The following is a 19,952-nucleotide window of genomic DNA, read 5'->3' on the forward strand; positions in this document are numbered from 1 at the left end:
TATCTTCCCAGTTCCAGGGCCATCAGAACTTCGAATGGTTGAATCCGCTCGGCTAGTGGTTCAATCGCTATGAGGAATAACAGCAGCGACAGTGGAGCGGGAAGATACAGGATGTGTGCCATTCATTCTAACTTTCGTGAGTAGTTGTGCACTTAATAATTTCATCCATCTTATGAAGTTGGGGCCCAGGCCTACCTTTTCCATTGCTGCCCACAGTAATTCCCATCTCACCAAATCAAAGGCCTTCTTTGAGTCTAGTGGCAATATTGTGTGGGGACCTGACAATGAGTCTAGTAAAGCTAAAGTGTTATGTGCCCTTCTCAGGTTCATCCTTGTTGCACTTTCTGGAACAAAACCACATTGATCCGAGTGCATTAGCTTGCTTATTACCCCTACTAGCCTTGTTGCTGGTATCTTGACTATGGGCCTCATCACGAGACTGGCGGTAACCCTTAAATGTGGCCGTAGCGCTATTACCACCGCATTTAAGGGTCTGCCAGATCACGGCATTGGCGGATTTCCCCCCAGCTCTGAGCTTGGGGGAAATCCGCAGCAAATTTGCTGATTTTCGGCGCTATTACCACCGGCAGGAAATCCGCCGGCGGTAATAGCGCACATTTTCCCCATTGGGCCCAATGGGGAATAAGGAATTCCCGAATGGGCCAAATGGGGAATGGGGACTAACCATTCCGCCAAACCCGTGAACCTGTGCTAATAGTGCCGGGGGTTTGGCGGTAGGGCTAATAGCACCAGCGATAATACCGCCGGCGTTACTGCCCAACCCGTAATGAGGCCCTATGACCTTTGCCTCTCCATTCAATGAAGCTATGCAACGGTATGAGGCACAATTCTCGCGCCTTGTGGGGGTGTGCCTTGCGCACAGCTTTCCATGAACATGTCCCACATTGGCTTGACCAGCTTGTCTCCAATGTATTTCCAAAATGAAGACAGGATTCCATTTGGTCCCAGGGTTTTTCCCGATGTTGAGCTCTTAATTGCCTCTTGTACTTCCTACATCGTTATCTCTTCATCCATTACTTGTCACGTTTGTTCATTTACCTGTGGCAGGTTTACCCCATCTAAATATCTCGTATTTTTGATCTCTGTAAGCCGTTGGACAGTATTGTATAGCCCCTCGTAAAAAATGTGTTGCAACTCGTCTATTTTATGCCCTTCCGTGTAGATTGTTCCCTCCTCATTACCGAGGCCCCTAATCCATCTGGACTTCTCCCTCCCTTTCTCCAACCATGCAAGCATCCTTCCACATTTGTTCCCAAGTTCATAAACTCTGTCTCAGTATGCCTTTTTGACTCGTACGTCCGCACTACTTTGTCTCTCTTTTAGAGTCTATTGTTTGTTCATCTATGTGCCTCTTTTCTGTCCTAGCCACCTCGTCATCGGTGTCTCCAGCTTTTCCCTTCTTTCTTTCCAATATTGGCTTATTGCTGTCTGTGGCCTACGGTTTTATACACTTCCCAAAGTGTGCACCGACTATTCACTGTGCCTTCATTCGAATTTCTCTGTACAGTCTTTCATCTCCTCCCATATTGTCTCGATCCCTAGGTGGTATGTGTTCAGTCTCCACTCCCCTTACCCCTTCAGTCCCTCTCATCTTATCGTAATATATAGCGGGCATGATCCAATATCCCTCTTGTCAGGTATTCCACTTCTATTACCCTCACAGTGATGGTACCTGGAACCAAAAAGTAGTCTATGGGAGACATTGAGTCGTGTGCTCCGGAATAGTGGGAGAACTGTCTTTTACCAGGGTAAAACCCTCTCCAGACATCCTGTAATCCTGTTGCCTCCAAAAAGGTTGCCAGCTTGGTGCATGTCTCCCTCGGGGTATTCCTCCCCCTCTTAGCACATCTATTCGTCCATGAAGGGCGTCATTAAGGTCGCCTCCCACTATGGTTAAATTTGCATCGTGTATTGCCAGTATCATCTGTATCTTGTTAAGTAAGTCTAGTTGTAATGGTGGAGATGTGCACACGTTCAGTATGGAAATTGCTACCCCTCACAATTCCCTGGTCACTACCAGATGGCATGCCTCCCGTTCTCTCTCCACTCGGCCCAAATGGAATGGAATGCTCCAAGTGATGATGACTGCCACCCCCTGGAGACTCTGGAGTATCCCGCATGTTCCACCACCATGTATTGACCCCTGCCAAGAAACCTACACTCTGAGCCCATCAAGTGCGTTTCCTGTAATAGTATTACGCACGCTTTCTGCCTCATAAAATACTTTGTTACTGCCCCCTCTTAAAATTATAATCTGGGCCATTAACACTCTGTTAGGCATTTCACTGTCCTAAATTCTCCTTGCATCGTTCCGTGTTGTGTCATGTGCCTCTGCGTTGTCCTTTTCCCAGGTGTGAGTTTCATTGTCTTGTTGCTAAGTCAAGGTGTGTACCAAACTGCATTTGTGCATGTCTCACTACCCATATTCTCTCCCTCCCTGTGACTTGACCCCTCGAGCAAACCAACACCCCCTTCGCCCACCCTATACTTTACCCCCTAACCTGAAGCATCTGTCAACCCCAAAAGAACTATCACTTCTTTTGGGGTTGACAGATGCTTCAGGTTAGGGGGTAAAGTATAGGGTGGGCGAAGGGGGTGTTGGTTTGCTCGAGCGGCCTCGACAGGAACCTCAGGATTTGTAAGGCGGGCTATGTGCACTGGCCACTCTGCCCAGATGTATCGAATTTGACCCACTTGAGTATGTTGCTTAGTCACAGCCATTGCTCTCACCCCCCCCTCCTCTGCAACACACCAGGCCCTCATCAACGTAAATTCTTTGCAGGCTATCTTGCATATCTTCTGTTTCCTGACTTCTGACTGCTTTTCCCTTAGCCCCCGGGGACCATTTCTGTTCCTGCATGTTTTATTTGCCCTTTCTGTATTATCCATAGCTGCGGGCCGATTGTTTCTGCCCAGTCCCGTGCATCAGTACAGCGTGAGAACAACCTAACTCCCTGTGGGCCGCAGAGTTGCTGGATAAATTGTAGCATACTTCATTTCTTTTTCCTTCAGCTTGCTGCGCTTTTTGTACCACTTTGGTGAAGTCAGGGTATATTGCAATCCTTGCCCCGTTATACTCCAGAGTTCCCTTCTTTCCTACTGCTTGTAAGATTACATCTCGAGCGTGGTAATTTAACAGTTTGGAAATTATTTGTCTTGGCGGGGCATCTTGTTTTGTCTCCTTACTCTGTGTCCTTTCAATTGAGAATAATTTAGACAGCCCTAGTGGTCCCAGCCATCTTTGTATCCAGTCCTCAAGAAACAGTTCCATGGATGGATCTTCTGTTTTCTCAGGTCACTCACTCAGGCATAGGTTGTTGCGCCTTGATCTCCGTTCCACTTTGTCAATCTTTTCTTCCATCTGCGGCATCCGTTTTGCATTTGTAGCATGTCTCAAGGGGGTCGATACATCTTCGACAGCCGATGTATGCTCTTCAGTTTCTCCTACTCGTACCACACTTATACAGGTCCTATCTCAGGAGACTGACATCCAGGCCTACTGTGTCTATCCCTTGCTCCAGCTGTGTCTTTGCCTCGTGTCTGGCTCTCAAGATTTCCTGAGTAGCCTGAGATTCCATGTTTCTCCTGTCCTCCATTGTTGATTTTGGTCTTGTCTCTGGTGTTTTCGACCCTCCCGTCATATATGCGTCAATCTTAGACTGATGGTCCAGTTTCTTGCCCTTATACATATCCCTTTTCATAACTGGGTGTAGCATGGGTATCACCCTTTTGTTCTCTGTATAGTCATCCAGACAATTCCCTCCACACTCTGCCCTGCCCCGCCCCCTCTATCTCCTTCGTTGTTGTGTCTCCTTTTAATAGCTCCTTTTTCTAGGCCCTCCTCACCTGTGCAGGGCTTCCCATGCACCGTTTCACCATTAACCGGGGGGTGGGCCTTTTTAAATCCTGACTTGCCCCTTGCCCCAATTCCATTTGGCCATAGGGCTCTCGTAAGCGGATTCTCTGGAGTTCCCAAGCCCACTATAAGTATGGGTGGTTGTTTGGAGACCCGGCCTCTCGTTGGTACTAGTGTCTGGCTGCTAGTGTTGTGTTAGCTAGCAGTCGGTGGTAATCTATAAATGGCAGTGGTTGTCAATGTGTTCAGAGACACAGAGATAGATGTGTTAGGAAGTCACAGACACTGACTCGAATTGGACTCGGGGAGGGCGTGCTCCAGTTTGCTTCTGCAGGTAAACTTTATGTTGTCTCCGAGTCTCACTCCCTCTCAGTACGGTGAGTGGGACGAAACTTGCTTAGCCTCTCCTGCGGGCAGTAGTAAAGGAGGTGCCACCCTCTATACAGCGCACTCAGAATTCTGTGATTCCAGGAGCGGGAGCAGTGAGGGAGGGTGTACTCTATGTCCCACCTCAGCACAGAAGATCAATCTCCATTTGCCGTGCAACAGCACCCCTGCAATTGGCAATGATTGATCAGGTAACGGTCAGCAGACTGACAATAACGTTCTAGTTCATAGACTGTTCCTCTAGAAATGGCTGTAAAGTTCATACAGGGACTGGTTGAGGGTCCCTGTCTAGTCGTTCCACCATTATGGATCAGAATGGGTGTTAGAGGGGCACACATATTGTTTCCCTTCTACCAGAATCTCTGTCTGTCTGGTTTAGACCATTGTTATTACCCATATGTGTACACCTACCGTTTTTTTTTCATTTGCACGAGACCAGTCTTGCTGTGCTCGATAGTATGTGAAGATAGAAGATAAGGAAATGTTAAAATTGGAAAAAGAAAAAACAATCTACCCATTAGAAAACTCTGTTGAATCATGTGTGTGTTTATGTAGAGTTGGAAATGACATAGACGCCTGATGAAGGTTCAGGCCTCCAACTCCCTCAGAAGGGAGGCTCCAACTCCCTCGGGGTCAGTCGCTTCTCCAAGCAACAAGTTGGTGGTAGATGTCTTTCTTCGGCTGCGGCTTCCCTCTGGAACAGCCTCTCTGTAACTTGAGGAGAACCATCTCCGGTTCCGGAAGCACCTCAAAACCTTTCTCTTTGCTTCTGCCTTCTCTCCTCCTCTCCCCTGCTGACCTCCTGGCTGAAACGGAATCTGCACTGGTTACCTGGCCACCCTCTGATCCGGGGCACAGGTCCCTCCCCTGCTAGTCACACAAACCTGCACTGCCTGCCTGGCATCCCCCCGCACTTGGGGACTGTTTCTGTATCCCTTCAGTCCCACTACCAGCACCTGACACCTGATATCTGCACTTACCTCTACACTTGCCCTCTGCTGGCCGTTACTTTTAATTAACGTTATTATTCTATTCCCATGTACTGCACTGTCCCTTTCCCTCTCCCCCAACACTTTCCCCTTTCCCCCATCCCATGCACTTGCACGATCTGAATGAAACCTGGCCTAGTATGATCGTTGCCTGTCCTCCCCTTGTTCCCCCTCCCTTGCCTCGTCGCGCCTTGAAACACTTGTGTATAGGCGCGTTATAGCATTGATTGTATATAGAACGCTGTTTTGTTAAAAAAGTGTGACATGCAGTTGATGATAGTAAGTCAGCATTTTATAAAATCATAAATGTTACTGACAACATCAGGGCATGCAATGAAAAATCACCAATCTTCAGGCATTTTCGAGAACACCATCAAACGATTGCACAAATGAGATGTGCTATACTAGAAGTGCCACGCTCCCTAGCAAGAGGTGGTTATCTCAGAGAGAACTCTTCTGGATATACCAATTGGATTCGACTGATCCACTTGGGATGAACGAACATTTTTATCTTGGCCCATTGTTATAATCCGTATTCACCTTTATCTTCCTGAATGCTGCACTACCTGTCATCATTGGATATCAATCAGTATCATATACATTCTTGTTGGGAGTCTTGTCCTCCCTAGCCATCTATGCCTGATACAGCATTCTCTTTTGTCTACCCGTCACTGTAAAGTTCTCACAATGTATGTTGGGAAAGGTAAAATGATGGAACAATGTGATCTGACATACTATATCTTGATTGATTCCAGTGCAAGGTGAAAGTCATTATTCTTGTGTATACTGTATATGATGATCTACTTGAGACCCTTCGGTTTTACTCTTTTGTTTTATATTTCCCTTTTGTCATACTTACTTTGAGGTTGTCCTTTCTGGCAAATGGCATATTATGGCTTTCTACTTTCTAGTGTATTTAATTTAATTCATACTATGTCCTTAATGAGCAAATATAACTCAGTTATTTACTCTTGTATTTGCATGGTATGATAAGATTCACAGTACATACTCATGTCTTCATTGCATAAAACCTGTAAGCCATCAAGTGAGAATTATAGTTGTATATCATACAAGTAATCTGGGAACCGTGTATATGAATTTAAATAATGATGCATTAATATGCAAAAATGCACTATTGCTGTTTCTCTATGGATCTCTACATGCGTACCTTATTCTTTTTATATCTTTGAATGTTATCAATTACCGGCTTCATCACTTACGTTATATTATGAGTACATATGGGTTTTAGATCTAGTCTAATATGTCCATGTACGCCGATATTCAACTTTAACAGGTACGTGACTATTACAATAGGTTGATCTCTTTTAGATTGCTTCCGGTAAAGTATTATGACTAGTATACATCTAGTATCACAAAACGAAATGCCGTAATGCCAGTTTATGTGATGACATCACTGCGTCTTCACGTTATTGCTACAAAAGAACGCCCATTTTGTATTGCCACGTTTAAGGTGGTATTTCAGCGTGCATACTGTTATCTATCATTCTTGATCTAACTCTAGACATTATGAGTTCCCCACTCCTTTGGCATTTAGGATACAGCATATTTTCTTGATTTCTAGATACTGCTGGCTACATCAGTCTTTATGCTTTTATTTATAGGGTTGAGACATAAATGCACATTTTATTTGTAGTGAACGTCTCCCTTTGATCCTAAAGGTATGTGGAATTTAAATGGGCTCTTTGCATACCACTGGCCTCTACTAGAGTAGGTGTACTAATATATTGTTTCATTTCATTTTAATTGTGGAACCCTACACTATTATCCCGGTTTCTTTTGGTGTACACGCCGATAAGTGCAGAGATAAAAGGTATGACACTAAATAGATTCATCTATCAAATTTTAGTAAATTGGAGTTTAGCATCCTCTTAAGTTCTAGTTATCCTTTATACAGAACTTCACGCTGGATGCCATCTAGATCATTCACCATTTACTATTGGCTGGTCTACAATTTTTTAAAGAGAATCACTCACTTTATATGAGGTAAATGACCAAGTCTTTTTCTTCATTGAAATATTATTACTTTCAATTTTATGAGTATATTGAGGGTTTTTCACTTTTGTTAATTCTACAGATTAACAGTTATTTGCTCCTGAAGAAGGGACCTATGTCCTGAAACGTGTTGAGCTGGATTTCGTACAATAAACAATGTTTTAGAAGAAAAATCGAAGGCCTTACCTATTATCTTTCTGATTCCCTAAACGTTGAATGAGTGTTTTCCATGAATGTTTGGCTGTTTATGCCGTATGTAGGGTGCAGGGAACAGGGGTTCCCTACAATTGGGATCCGGATTCTAGTATTGTGTTACAATCTATGTGCCAGGATTGTTGGTTTCTCCCTGCACCTGAAGTGTTACATTTACTCTTTTTTTCTACTGACTAGTCACCCTTTCTTTAACTCAGACCAACTTAGGAGTGCTGTATGACAGCTAGTTTTTTGCTTCTTCTGAAGGTGCCAGAGGAGCATTCCCCTCATGGCAGCACTTTGTGTATTTCTTTGATGCGTTTAGCTCAGTTGTCCTATATTTATTCCTGACAAAAGGATCATTCACTTGACTTGCTGGGATACCAGTATTCCGTTAATCTCTTTATCTGTCTATTTCTGGATAAGCAGCGTGAGGCGCATCAGTGCTGAATCTTCCCCTTTCTACCTTTATTGGTGCAAAATCGCTGGTTTCTTTCTCCTGCCTTTTAGTTTATTCTTTTTTGTGTAGGTCCTGTCCAGTTGATTTTTTTAGTTTTATTCTTTATTTAACCCAGAAGCAAGGCGCACACACATTTCATTAATTTCAGCTATGCAGCATACATAAAGGGAGCCCAGGAACACAGGCTCACATTTTCATCTTTTATTGAAAAAACATAAAATAACCTATTGGAACTGCCCTCCCACCCTCCCTCCAACCACCTTTAAGACAGACAGGTTGTTTCAGTGTTCCAAGTCTATGGCGGGTCGGTCTCTGGGCGACAAGTCAGTATGATAGATGGGATGGACAAAGTTTCTGGGATCAGCTTCTCATAGGCCTCCATGTCTCAGTGTATATTGTCTCTACCCTGGGGGTCCCTCCCTCTTCTGCCCCCTGCCTTCATAATCAATTTCTATCGAGGCCTCCACCCTTGTGAACGCTAACTATATATACCCAGGAAGGTCGCCCATTCCATTTCACTTGAGGGCGCAGGTCGTGCAGGGCCCCAGTAATGTTCTGCATGTCGTAGATCTCCCTGGCTTTTAGAGCCCGCATTCTTTCCGTGGGGCGCTTCCCACATTTCCACCCTATGGTGAGGCAAACCGTTGCTGCCAGTAGGAGAAAGTGTGGCATGTACGGGAGATGCTCCCACCGCCCTTCAACATCTTCCAACCCGAACAGCATTAGCAATGGGTCTCAGGTTCTGTCTATGCCATCCAAACATTTTAACCATACCAGAAGCTTTGTACCTTTGTGCAAGACCTCAACATGTGGCAGTAATCTGCTCTCTGGCCACACCCCCTCCAGCACGCTGGGCTAGACCCCTGAAACATTTTTGAGAGGTGGACCAGGTCATATTCCCACCTCTAAAGGAGCTTTAGTCCATGCAATGTGTACTGGAGGAGATGGACGTTCTATGGGCATTGTTGCAAAGACGCCGCCACTGGCTGTCATGGATGTACTTAAAATCCCTTTCCTCCCTTTTCCTAAGCAATGCATAAAATAAACAGTGTCATATAGCAATTTGCTATGCAATTCTGTAGGTTTGCTAATTAAATTGACACTTGTGTAGCAAAAATAGCTATTTAAGTTACCCTGTTCAATGAAAGCACACTGCAGTAATCATCTCTTCCACTCTTAAGTGCCTCCACTCTTAAGTGCCAAAGGCCTGTGTCGGACAGAGTGCTAGTCAAGAATGTCTTTTCTTCAAATAATTGCAAGCCAGAATTAATTGGGATGATACTTTTATTAAGCCAATTATATCCTGTCTGGCAAAGACCAGCATGTTTTAACTTTATATTTGTAAAAGACAGACATGCTGTTCCATTCCTTACATAATGCATAATTGCTTCTGTAAAACATTGCAGTGTTTCCATGATTTACAGTAAAGTTTAGGTTAGTATATCTAAATCTCGGAACCAACTAGATTTCATTTTATTGGGGAAGATGCTTCATATAGACGAGTGAACGCCTTTGAAAATATGCACGATTACACAGCCAAATACTCTAGATGCAAACCTCGTTCTGTGACCTACTGGTTGCATACATCTACACTGGTGCTCAGTCCATGAGCTGAACCCATACTGCTGTAGATTATATCTTATCACCCTGTTGCTTTATACCAGCTGCCCTGAAAGTGAGATGGCCACTAGTTTGTCCAGTTATCTGCTTAGTCTCTTACTTTCCTTCCTCTTACATAATCAATACACAAAACCAACTACATATGTACGTTGTGATCAATAGTTCCATCCAGTCTGTACATCTACAGATCTGTAGCAATATTATCCACCGTATTTAGCCTCCAGATCTCACTTTCCTCTATGATTATGATTGCCTTATATAACAGCATAAACATGAGAGCTGGAGAAACTGTTTCCAGAGCATTTTTATTGCACCCATTTGTGTCCATTCATGGAGCTAAGCTTTTATAGACTCTCATCCAGGGCACGCAAAGTGTACTTGCCCACTCTCATAGTCAAGTAGATTTTATGATGGGCGAGTGCAATTAGCAGGGGGCGTTTGAAACTTTTATTTAATCTATACTGCATATTGCAGTAAATGACAAATACAAGTTTCACTGTGCACGGCTGGCCTTTGGTGGCAGCAGCATGCCAAACAAAGTGTGTTTTTAGTGACTTGCACCATTTTACAGAAAGCGTATTTCCATTTTTTGTCATCTACTGTCAAGGGTTGAGTACATTTCTTTTAGGTCGAGTAGGTAAACTAAGTTTCTAGACCTGCAGGTCTAGCGGAATTGTAAAGAATTTGCAAGGCTGTACTCTTTCTCACAAATGCCTTGACTTAAACGGTACACAAAAATGCTGTATTGTTGCTTGTTTTATGACTTGGGTAGAAACAACTTCTGGTGACATTGAAAATATTAGTATACCATTGCTAATCATATGGTTTTGTTTGCTAATCAAGAACATTTTAATTAGCAAACTCAGCTAATCAATGTTTGAAAACGAATTCATGTCTTGCTAAGGGCCTCCACTTCTCTGCTCCCGGCCCCCAGAAGGGCCCTATACATTCATGAAATCAGCCCGTTGGTGGAAGTGGTATTGCTCAATATTCCCTCCATCAGCGTTAACTCCCTTTGTAGGCTATCCCCCCCATTTGACTGACATTAGGACCCCGCTTGCTGCAGGTAGTGGAAGACTGACAGAGTTATTAAGTTAAACCCTTCCTCCAGTTCTCTCAGCGAGATGCAGACCATCTGGCCCACCCTTTCCAAGCCCACCTCGAACCACCATTGCAAACGTAGTGGCTCTTGAATGTTATCCCTTATCGGGGGAGCCCATAAATGACTCATTGTAGAGGGCCACGTAGTGACTCCCCTCATCTCATGTTTAGTCCTCCATAGTTTCAGTAGTGGACCCAGTATCCTGTGGTTAAGGACTTTTCACGGGATTGCTGATTTCGGGGCCCACAACCATTCCCGGAGTGTCACAGGCCTTAGAGGGTAATTTCTATCTCCTCCCAATGTTTGTCCCTATCACCTTTCAAGTGTGGAACCAGAGCCCAGAACTGAGCCACCCGATAGTAAGTGTACGTATCTGGGAGGCTCACACCTCCCCTCCTCTTTGGCGCTATGAGGAGAAAGAAGTGGGAGCCCTCCGACAGAAGAGGATAGAACTAAAGTCGTTAGGATTGGGGGACACGGTCAGAAAACTGAATTTTCTAAAGCAAAAGCTCCATGAAAATGGAGACAAAGCGGACGCTTAGCTGTCAGCTAGTTTGAGGGAGCAGAGAGCAGACAGATGGGTATAGCATGTTCAGGGTGCAGCAGAACAATGGGCCACGACTCCGGAGGATGTAGCCGAGTGCTTCGCGTGTTACTATGAAGAGCTGTACAGAAGTGAAGGAGACGGGGATCGAACAATACCTGGAGTGGGCAGGGATAACACAATTGTGCCCAGACGAAAGGGCACTCCTAGAAGCCCCTTTCACAGCTGAGGAAGTGTTGGCAGCCATAGCTAGATTACCTGCAGGTGGGGCCCCCGGGGAAGACGGCTACACTGGGGATTCTACAAAAGGTTTGTAGGGAGTTTGGCCTCATATCTGGTCAAACTCTTCAATCATATAAGGGAGTCAGGACTAGCCCCGGCTTCATTTGAATGGGTGCTGATTGCAGTGATCCCGAAAGGTGGCAGAGACCCTGACAGTTGTAAATCGTATCGGCCCATCTCTCTCCTAAACACAGATGAGAAAGTATATACCAGAGCCCTGGCCACCCGACTTGAAGGAATTCTACCCCGTTTGATACATCCGGATCAAGTTGGCTTCTGAAAGGGTAGACAGGGAGAGGACGCAATGCGCAAAACCCTCAACGTTATGGAGCATTCCAGTATGGCGGGGGGAATCATGTAATGCGTTGTTTCGAATCAGAGAAAGCATTTGATCGGGTGGAGTGGGAGTTTCTTTTCGTAGTACTTGATAAGTATGAGTTTGGAGAACTGTTCCTGAGGGGGGTGCAGGCAATATACAGAGCCCTGACAGTGAGAGTGACAGTTAATGGGAAAACCTCCAGGGAGTTCTGCCTCGGAAGGGGAACTAGACAGGGCTGCCTGCTTTCACCCTTCATCAATGCTCTTCCATTGAACCACTCAGAAATATGATTAGGAAGGAGGGAAGTATAGAAGAAGTCAGAGTTGGAGGGCAAGAACAAAAATTTGAAATGTACGTGGATGATATGCTGCTCTATCTGATCAATCCTGCCTCGTCCATCCCGAGGGCCCGGGAGCGCGATACGGGTGTACAGACAATGGGCTGGACTTATTGTCGATGCTATTTGCATATTGCAGACCAGAAGAGGCCTTTGGGAGCGGACTTCAAAGAGTGGGGGATCCAGATTGAGCGGGAGCCCTTAAATATCTCGGTGTACGCATCACAAAGGACGTCAGTGATCTCTACACAGCGAACTTCCCTCAACTTCTTAAAGACCTTTTCGCCGACCTGGACAGGTGGTCAGGATTGACCATGTTCTGACTGGGACACCTCAAAGTGGTCAAAATGGCTCTACTCCCCAAGGTCCTTTACTTCTACCAGATGCTGCCTACAGGCATGCCGAGTGACCACTTTGTGGAGCTAAGGTGCACAATCAACAGGTTCTTGTGGCAGGGCAAGAAACAGAGAGTGGCTTACTCAACCCTAAAACGCCTTTCTTCGTGCAACCTGTCCTACAGTTCAACGATTTCCCTGCAATGCCCCTATTCCCTCAACTTACGTTCTTGTTTCCTTCTGGCCCCTTCGCTAATCAATAGCCCCCTCCAGGTGGCCCACCCGCTTCCCACACTGTGTTCTCCCCCACTTCCCTGTTATAGTTCCCTCGAAAGTATTCTTCAAACGCCATCGACAGCTACTGGGCGAAGAGTGGGTCCCGCCATAGAAAATCATTACAACGCCACATACAATCCATTTTATTCATCCCAACTATATCAAATTCCATGGTGGCCATATCGTGGTCGGACCAGCCCACTGATCGAATTTCACAGCTTCCCACTTGCGGTGTGTGCTCCCTATCCAGCAACAGGTAGTCTATCCCAGTGAAGGTTGCATGCACTCCCGAAAAGAATGCATAGCCTTTTTGCCTGGGTGTGTAATCCGCCACACGTCTGCTAGGGCCCGTGTCTCCAGGGTTTTTCTAAACGGGTCTACTCCCCCTTGCATGTGTCTGGAGTGTTCTGCTCTTTTCGACTGCCTGTCCAACTGTGCCTCTGCCCACAAGTTAAAGTCCCCTCCAATTATGACCGTCCCCCCGTCTCTTGGCCTGTATAGTAGATAATGCTTCCTCATGAAATGATTCTGGGCCTGGTTGGGGGCGTATACGAGGTGAACATCACCCATGCCTGCTCTAACATTCCTTGGACCAGTAATAACCTCCTCCCCATCAGGGACATTTCTTTGGAATCCACCAGACGGAGGCGCCTATGCAACACTATGCCCAGTCCTCCCTTTTTAAGCGGGCCGGACGCCGTATAGGCCCGCCCGATCCCAGCCGCTCTCAGGGATCTTTCTTCACCTGATTTCAATCTTGTCTCCTGCAAACACAATACATCCAGGGAGCCCTTCCCAAATTCCTGAGCCACTAAGGACCTTTTAGTTGGGAAGTTAAGCCCTTTTACATTTAATGTACCTACTTGCAGCAGGCTCTCTCCCGCCACTAGTCTTTTCACTTCTGCCATCCCAAGACAGGTGGATTCCCGTCACCAACCACTTTTCTTTTCCTTTCCCCCTTGCATTTGTTCAGTCCTTCCTCCCACCACCCCTTGTCTTTACCCCATCTGTCTCCCCTTTCCTCCCCACTACTATAGAGATAAATCAAAACCCCCCCAATTTTGGGTGAAACTATCATACACCCTAATGGGACGCCCTTTTGAGGGCCACCAGATGGGAACTCCTACCCGCTGGAAATCTTGCAAGCTTTCCATCCCCTTGCCCCATCCGCCATGCGCACCATCACCATGGGCCCAGCATACTCTCGCTTGGGGTCATGACTGCTTTGTCGGTGAGGGATAACTCAGTTTCACATACTTTTACACCTCAGAGGCCTGTCATAGGGTACAGTCTCTCGATGAGCGCGGGCCGCAAAACCTGCTTTGCATCCTCGGCTCTGGTAACTCTGTATTCTTCCCCTTCTTTCTCAAAGAGCAATGCAAAGGGGTACGCCCATCTATATCGAATCCTTTTGTCCATGAGCCACGTTGTGAGCGGCTGGCAGTACCGTCATCGCCCCAACTTGAAGTCTGACAGGTCCTGGAACAGCCTCACTTTGGATCCCTGGAACTCTTGCACCTGCTTTGCTCTCAATAGAATCTCTGTTTTCTCTTTGTAACGGAGGACTTTCACCACATTCGAGTGCGGCCCACCACTGAACGCTCTTCCTCCCCTATGAGATTGCTCAATCTGAACTGTTTTACCTCCTTCAGATTGGTAGAGAATATTCACAACGTCCTGTACTTTCCTCTCAACCTGAGCTGGTGTTTCTCTTTCTGTTTCGGCCAGGCCAATTATCCGTAGGTTGGTTCTTCGCTCTCTGTTTTCTAAGTCATCCAGTTTTAAGGCCACTTCTTCCTCTCGGAGTTCAATATCTGGCATTCTAGCATTCAATCTCATCTCCGCCAGGTCTCCATTCAATTGGTTGTACTCAAGATTTTCTCCATTTTCCCTCGCAGTTCCGAGATGAATGTCTGAATGTCAGTGCAGAGGGCTTTTATTTCTGCCATGATCCCCGCATTGTCTTCCTTGATTGTGTCTTCCCCCATGGTTGCTCTGGCCTCTCGAGCACTGAGTCCTAGACTCTCAGTTTGTCTCCTATATTTCTGCAGGGCAGCGACACCTCTTATTGGTGCTCTCTGAGAGGTTGGCCCACGACCCCCGTGGGTGTTTACGGTCCTGTCCCCGTGAGTCTGTAATGCAAGCTCCGTATCTGCTCTGGGACTGACCCGTCTACAGTGGGTCCCAGGTATTGCCCTTTCCCTGGGGAGGTTTTTGTCTGCTCTACCCGTCCTGTAGCTCTTCGTTGGGGCTGTTAGTGAGTCTTCACCGTGAGGGGGTGAGGTGCAGTCTCCCTGTACCGGTCTGGGGGGTGCTGCTGTCACTCCCTCTCCGTAGCACACTTGAAATTGTCCTCCCCTGCCCTGGGCCACTGCTGGGTCTATAGTGTCCATGGGAGGCCCTTGCAGGGAGATTCCTCAGGCAATGGGTGGCGATGTACCTTACTTGCAATGGCAGCCCGTTTTAATTTCCTTAGTGGGACCTGGCCATCCAGCCCCGACGGGTTGAGGACGCTTTCCTCATATGGGGTTAGTGTAAAGAATTTCTGGGTATGTTTGCACTTGGAAAATTGTGGTTGTTGTTAGTATTTATAGTTATCTGGGAGAATTGCAATACATATGGTACATCTCTTGTCCTAGAATAGTAAGTTAAATGTTATTAATGTTGCAGCAATCAAAGTCGAATACTAATATGTTACTTTTTTCTTAAACTATTAGCAGACATGAAACTTATGTTTGTTTGTTTGATTATGACCATGGCTGTGTTTTCCAACTAGGCATGCTGTCTGTTTTACATATTCATGTGGGTTGTAGGACAGTAACGTGACATCAGATGTATGACACTACACTGCACGAAGTCTGTTGTCAACCCACGACATGACAGAGCGCCCGAGATGCCCCATTACGGTTTGGGATGTTTTATTGAGACTGTGCAGTTCTTTCTGCAAAACAGGGACCTCATTTTGTACCTATAGATCTTCAGAAATGAGCATATGGGTTTTTCTAAGGGATGCATAGCAAAATTGATAATCTCAAATCAATCAGGAGAGGTAGGATTAATGTTCTCTATACTCCAGGGACAGAGTGTGACATCCCTTTTGGACAAAGGCTCAGGTGCCTAAGAGTGTCTCTGCTTGCTCGCAGCACTGTTCCCAACGAGGACTAATGGAGTTTCAGATTTAGCACTATTGAACATCAGGCAGCACTCCTTGTGCCATGCTTTCTAGCACAAACAATGACGCAGCAACAGCACACAGGCCTCTTGGAAGTGTCAGCACACTTTTGGATAAATAATCTGCATAATTCAGGATGTTTTAGAACAAGTGAAGATTAAATTGAAGACGGTGTGATTATACCAAAGGTAAGGTGGAATTATAGGTCAAAGGAAACAGATGGGGGCATATAGCAGCCCATTATGTTGCCATGATAACAGGGGAATGCAGTGGCATTGTGTCCAAAATACATGGGTTGGTACGTACAGATCGTGCATATGACACACACACACAGTGCATTCAAGATTTTAAGAAAATGTGTAATGTCCCCTAGGGGTTTTTCTTTGGAAAACCAAAAAGAAGAGGGAAGCGCAGGTACAGTACCGACTCCTAGAATTTTATGTAGGGGGGCATTAGATCAGTTATATCTTTCAGCACATATACGTGAAAGAGCACATCGAAGAAGTATTACAGGTATAACACTATTCTTTTTTTCTTTTTTTAAACATTAGAAGTTTTTTGTCAGTCATACTTTAAGAACACGGAGGGAGACTTTTGGATAACAGGTACAGTAATTTTGTTATTACATTAGGGGTATACATTGTCTTTATGGTGTGCATTATTGAAGGTAATTAATGTGTGTGTATTTACTAGGGACAGATTATTATTGGACATTGTAGTAATTAGTGGTAGGCAGACGCGTGCAAACATCTCTCACAACTGCACACAGCATCTTAGCTGCGCAATTCAGCTCAAGTGTTAGGGGAGGAGTTCTAGGGCAATTTTAGTGATCTAACGAAATATATCTCCTGACAGTTCCAACCACATGCCACATCTGCCACAGTCGGCTGCACCAGTGATCAGCAACTCAGCATCTCTGCAGCAACTTCAATGATTTTTTTCCTGGAATGGTGGATCCATCACTTACATGATCAACGAGATACCAGCACTAATCCTCATCCACAAGAACAAGACCCCAGTGGAGACGAACCCCAAGATCAAAAAGATGAGTAGCCATATGATTCTTGTGACATATTATAGAGTGGGGCATCCATATGGACAAATGACCGTTATTTTATTTTTCCTTCGGTCTCCTAATTAGCAGTTTGCAGGAACACAAATGTTGTGTTGTATATGTGTCTGTCCTTTTCCTTTTTGTCTATTCTGTGCTTGGTTTGGTTTAGGGATAATGAGAATTGTGGGTGTTGGAGAGGGTACAAATGAAAACATTTATAATATATTGTTAGTGTTATAGGATCTCATGAAGTGTTAAAACCCTGAACAAAAAGGGATACTGAACCAAATGAAATTGCAAATGAAGGGGTGGGTTTGGCTAGTATGGTGAATGTGCATGGCTTTGCCCCTGACAATTTGTAGTGCAGGCACATGAAAAGGGTGGGGAGAGAAAAGTCAGAAGACTCTTGTTATGTCTGTTTGCTCATCCCCACATGCTTCTGGCATTCACAGAATATTCATTCCTGACGAGTTGGCACCACAGATAGTATAATGTCTGGGACACCCGATCTTTGTGCAGAGTGAGGGGCTTATTTCAGGGACAAACAGTTCAGGCTACTATCATGCCAATCGATGAACGTGAATGTTTGGAAAAAGAGAAAAAGCAGCATGAAGATATAAGATGTAGTCTACGATCACAGTTGAAATGAGATGGTTTTGTACATGATGAATGGGAGCAGGGTGTGAAGAGGGTGGAAGGAATAAGAAAATGTAATGCAAAACAAGTGGCGAATATTAATGAGAAATGTTCAAGAAATAATTGATGTGGCTGAAGACACAATGAAGACCTGTTAAGATCCAGTTACTTACCTATGTTTCCCTTATGTTTTAGGGGCGATGGCATTATACCATTCAGGACTAAATGCAAACTATACCAGAACTTTGCGTGTTGCGCACTTGGTCGGTGGGAACTCTGATAGCCTAGCTTACTACTGGGTCTGAGGAACCCTAGATTACCTTCAACTCACACCGGCCTGAAAGGGAGTGTCCAGCATTTCTAACTTGCACGCCCCAGTCCTGGCTGTCCCCAAAACCCATCTCATAGTTCTAAAGTGCCACCCCAATTTACTCTTGTGCCCCCTGTGTCTCCTCCCTCGTTCAGTGCACCTAGTCTTGAAACTGGTGAAGGACATTAAATGGCTGAACTTTTGAGATGATCTACTCAAAGCAATTGCTTCTCATCAGCTTCTTTCAGAGGCGTTAAAGAAGGTACCTGAGCACTTCAGACTTTTTAGTAGGACAGAGATGATCTTTGACCTCTCTCCTGGATCTGGGTGTCCAAGCCATTATCCATGCTAAATGGCTCCGGGTCACCCGGTATGGAATCATTCATTTGGTTAATCATTCAGTGCAGTGTTGGGTAAATTGTGGGGAAAATGGTGGAATATGTAAGGTCTGGGTCCCCAAAGGTGGTTCTGTCAAGGAATGAGAAATTAAGTAAAGGGGGGAATGTTCAGGTAGACGTTTCAGGTCCCAACACGGAAAAGAGATTCACACTACATAAATTGTATCGGGCCATGATGTGACCGGGTTAGATGCAATGTTGCAACTAAATATGTGTTCAATGTAGTTAGAAATGAAATTAGTGTTACTTTGTATTTTAGTTGGATACATTTTTAGAGTCATAGTAGGCAGCAACATGAGTAGCAGTGGCATGGATACAGTGTATTGTGCAATGTACAATTTGTAGCACTGAGAAGAATATAGCGGGGAACATTTTGCATGGTAGAGAGTTCACTGAAGGGGGAAATAACATGTGGGAATTAAACAATAGTTTAAATTGCAGACAGATTCACGGCATTGGGAAATGTGGGATTTATTGTGGATACATGGAGACATCGCAGAATGCAGGTTTCACCTATTTGGAGTGTTAATAGATCGCACAGTTCCTGGAGTCACAGAAATTGGATTTTTGCCTCGTTTGGAGAGCTGGATGACCTAGGTCACGGAAGGGAGTAGAAAGGGAACCACATATGGACAGTTGTGATAACATCGCAAAGGGCTGAAGTCGAGAACTGAATAGAAAGTCATTTGTTAGGTTTTTATGGCCGGATTGGGCTCTTAGATACAAAGTGTAATTTCCCTGAGAGCACGAAGGCTTGTTTTTTTGATGGCCAGAAAAGTCTGGTTACATGGACGGTTAAATTGAGAGCTGATGGTTTATGGGTTTGCAGGGAAATAAGTAAAATGTATGCCGAAGGCTATGACTTGAAATGGTAGTAGCAAATAGGATTACGTGCAAGAATGCAGAAAAGTGGTATTGGATGATGTAAGGAAGGCATGGTATCAACAGTAAGCAGATACAAGTGATCACAGTTCAAGGGTTTTTGAAGTTCCCTTTTTGAAGGGAACTTCAAAAAGGGTTGAAAAACGCCTATCTAATCCTAAATCTACAAATGGGAGCAAACTACGACCATCAAATAATACTAACGCAGCCTTAGTGGTGTTTTGTCAACATAAAAGGGCCTATGCTAATAAACCTATTGCAAATCTTTACTTCTAAATAAAAATAGTGTGGGAAACAATGTTACGGAAAAGAAAGAAGTGTTCACAAAATGATTGGTCAAAATATTCAGGCCGTTGGCCTCCCTTACCCACATTTTCAGCACGGGATAAGGTGGTTCACTTCAGCTTAGCGCAGCCTCTGGCTTCTCTAGCACGAGGATACAGTTCAATCACTAGCATCAGGGCCTTCTGTGCCCAAGTTTCGTTGGCTTTCAAAGTCTCTTCATTCAGAGGGCCTGATGCGACAAATAAACAATAAGTTATTTTCCTCTTCAGATTTTCACAAGTACTCAATTTCTTAGGTGATTCACTATTCACCCCGGATCCTCCTCAGCCAGGTTCAGATCTTTTTAACACAATGTTCTTCACCTTGGATCCACTTCATCCGAGCTCAGATCCTCTTAATACAATGTTTGTGCGATAGTCTTTCTCGGGTGACTCACGGTTCACCAGGGATCCCCCTCAGCCGGGCTCAGATCCTTTCTTAAC

At 45.0% G+C, this 19,952-nt stretch overlaps 1 protein-coding gene across 1 annotated transcript in view; it reads right to left on the reverse strand.

Annotated features, from left to right (window-relative positions):
* Window positions 1–19,952, reverse strand: part of LOC138520509 (E3 ubiquitin-protein ligase TRIM17-like) — a 219,552-nt gene that overhangs the window by 190,706 nt on the left and 8,894 nt on the right. The window lies entirely within an intron of this gene.

The sequence above is a fragment of the Ambystoma mexicanum genome, chromosome 13 (assembly GCF_040938575.1).
Source record: "Ambystoma mexicanum isolate Mex_15411 chromosome 13, UKY_AmexF1_1, whole genome shotgun sequence".
NCBI lineage: Eukaryota > Metazoa > Chordata > Amphibia > Caudata > Ambystomatidae > Ambystoma > Ambystoma mexicanum.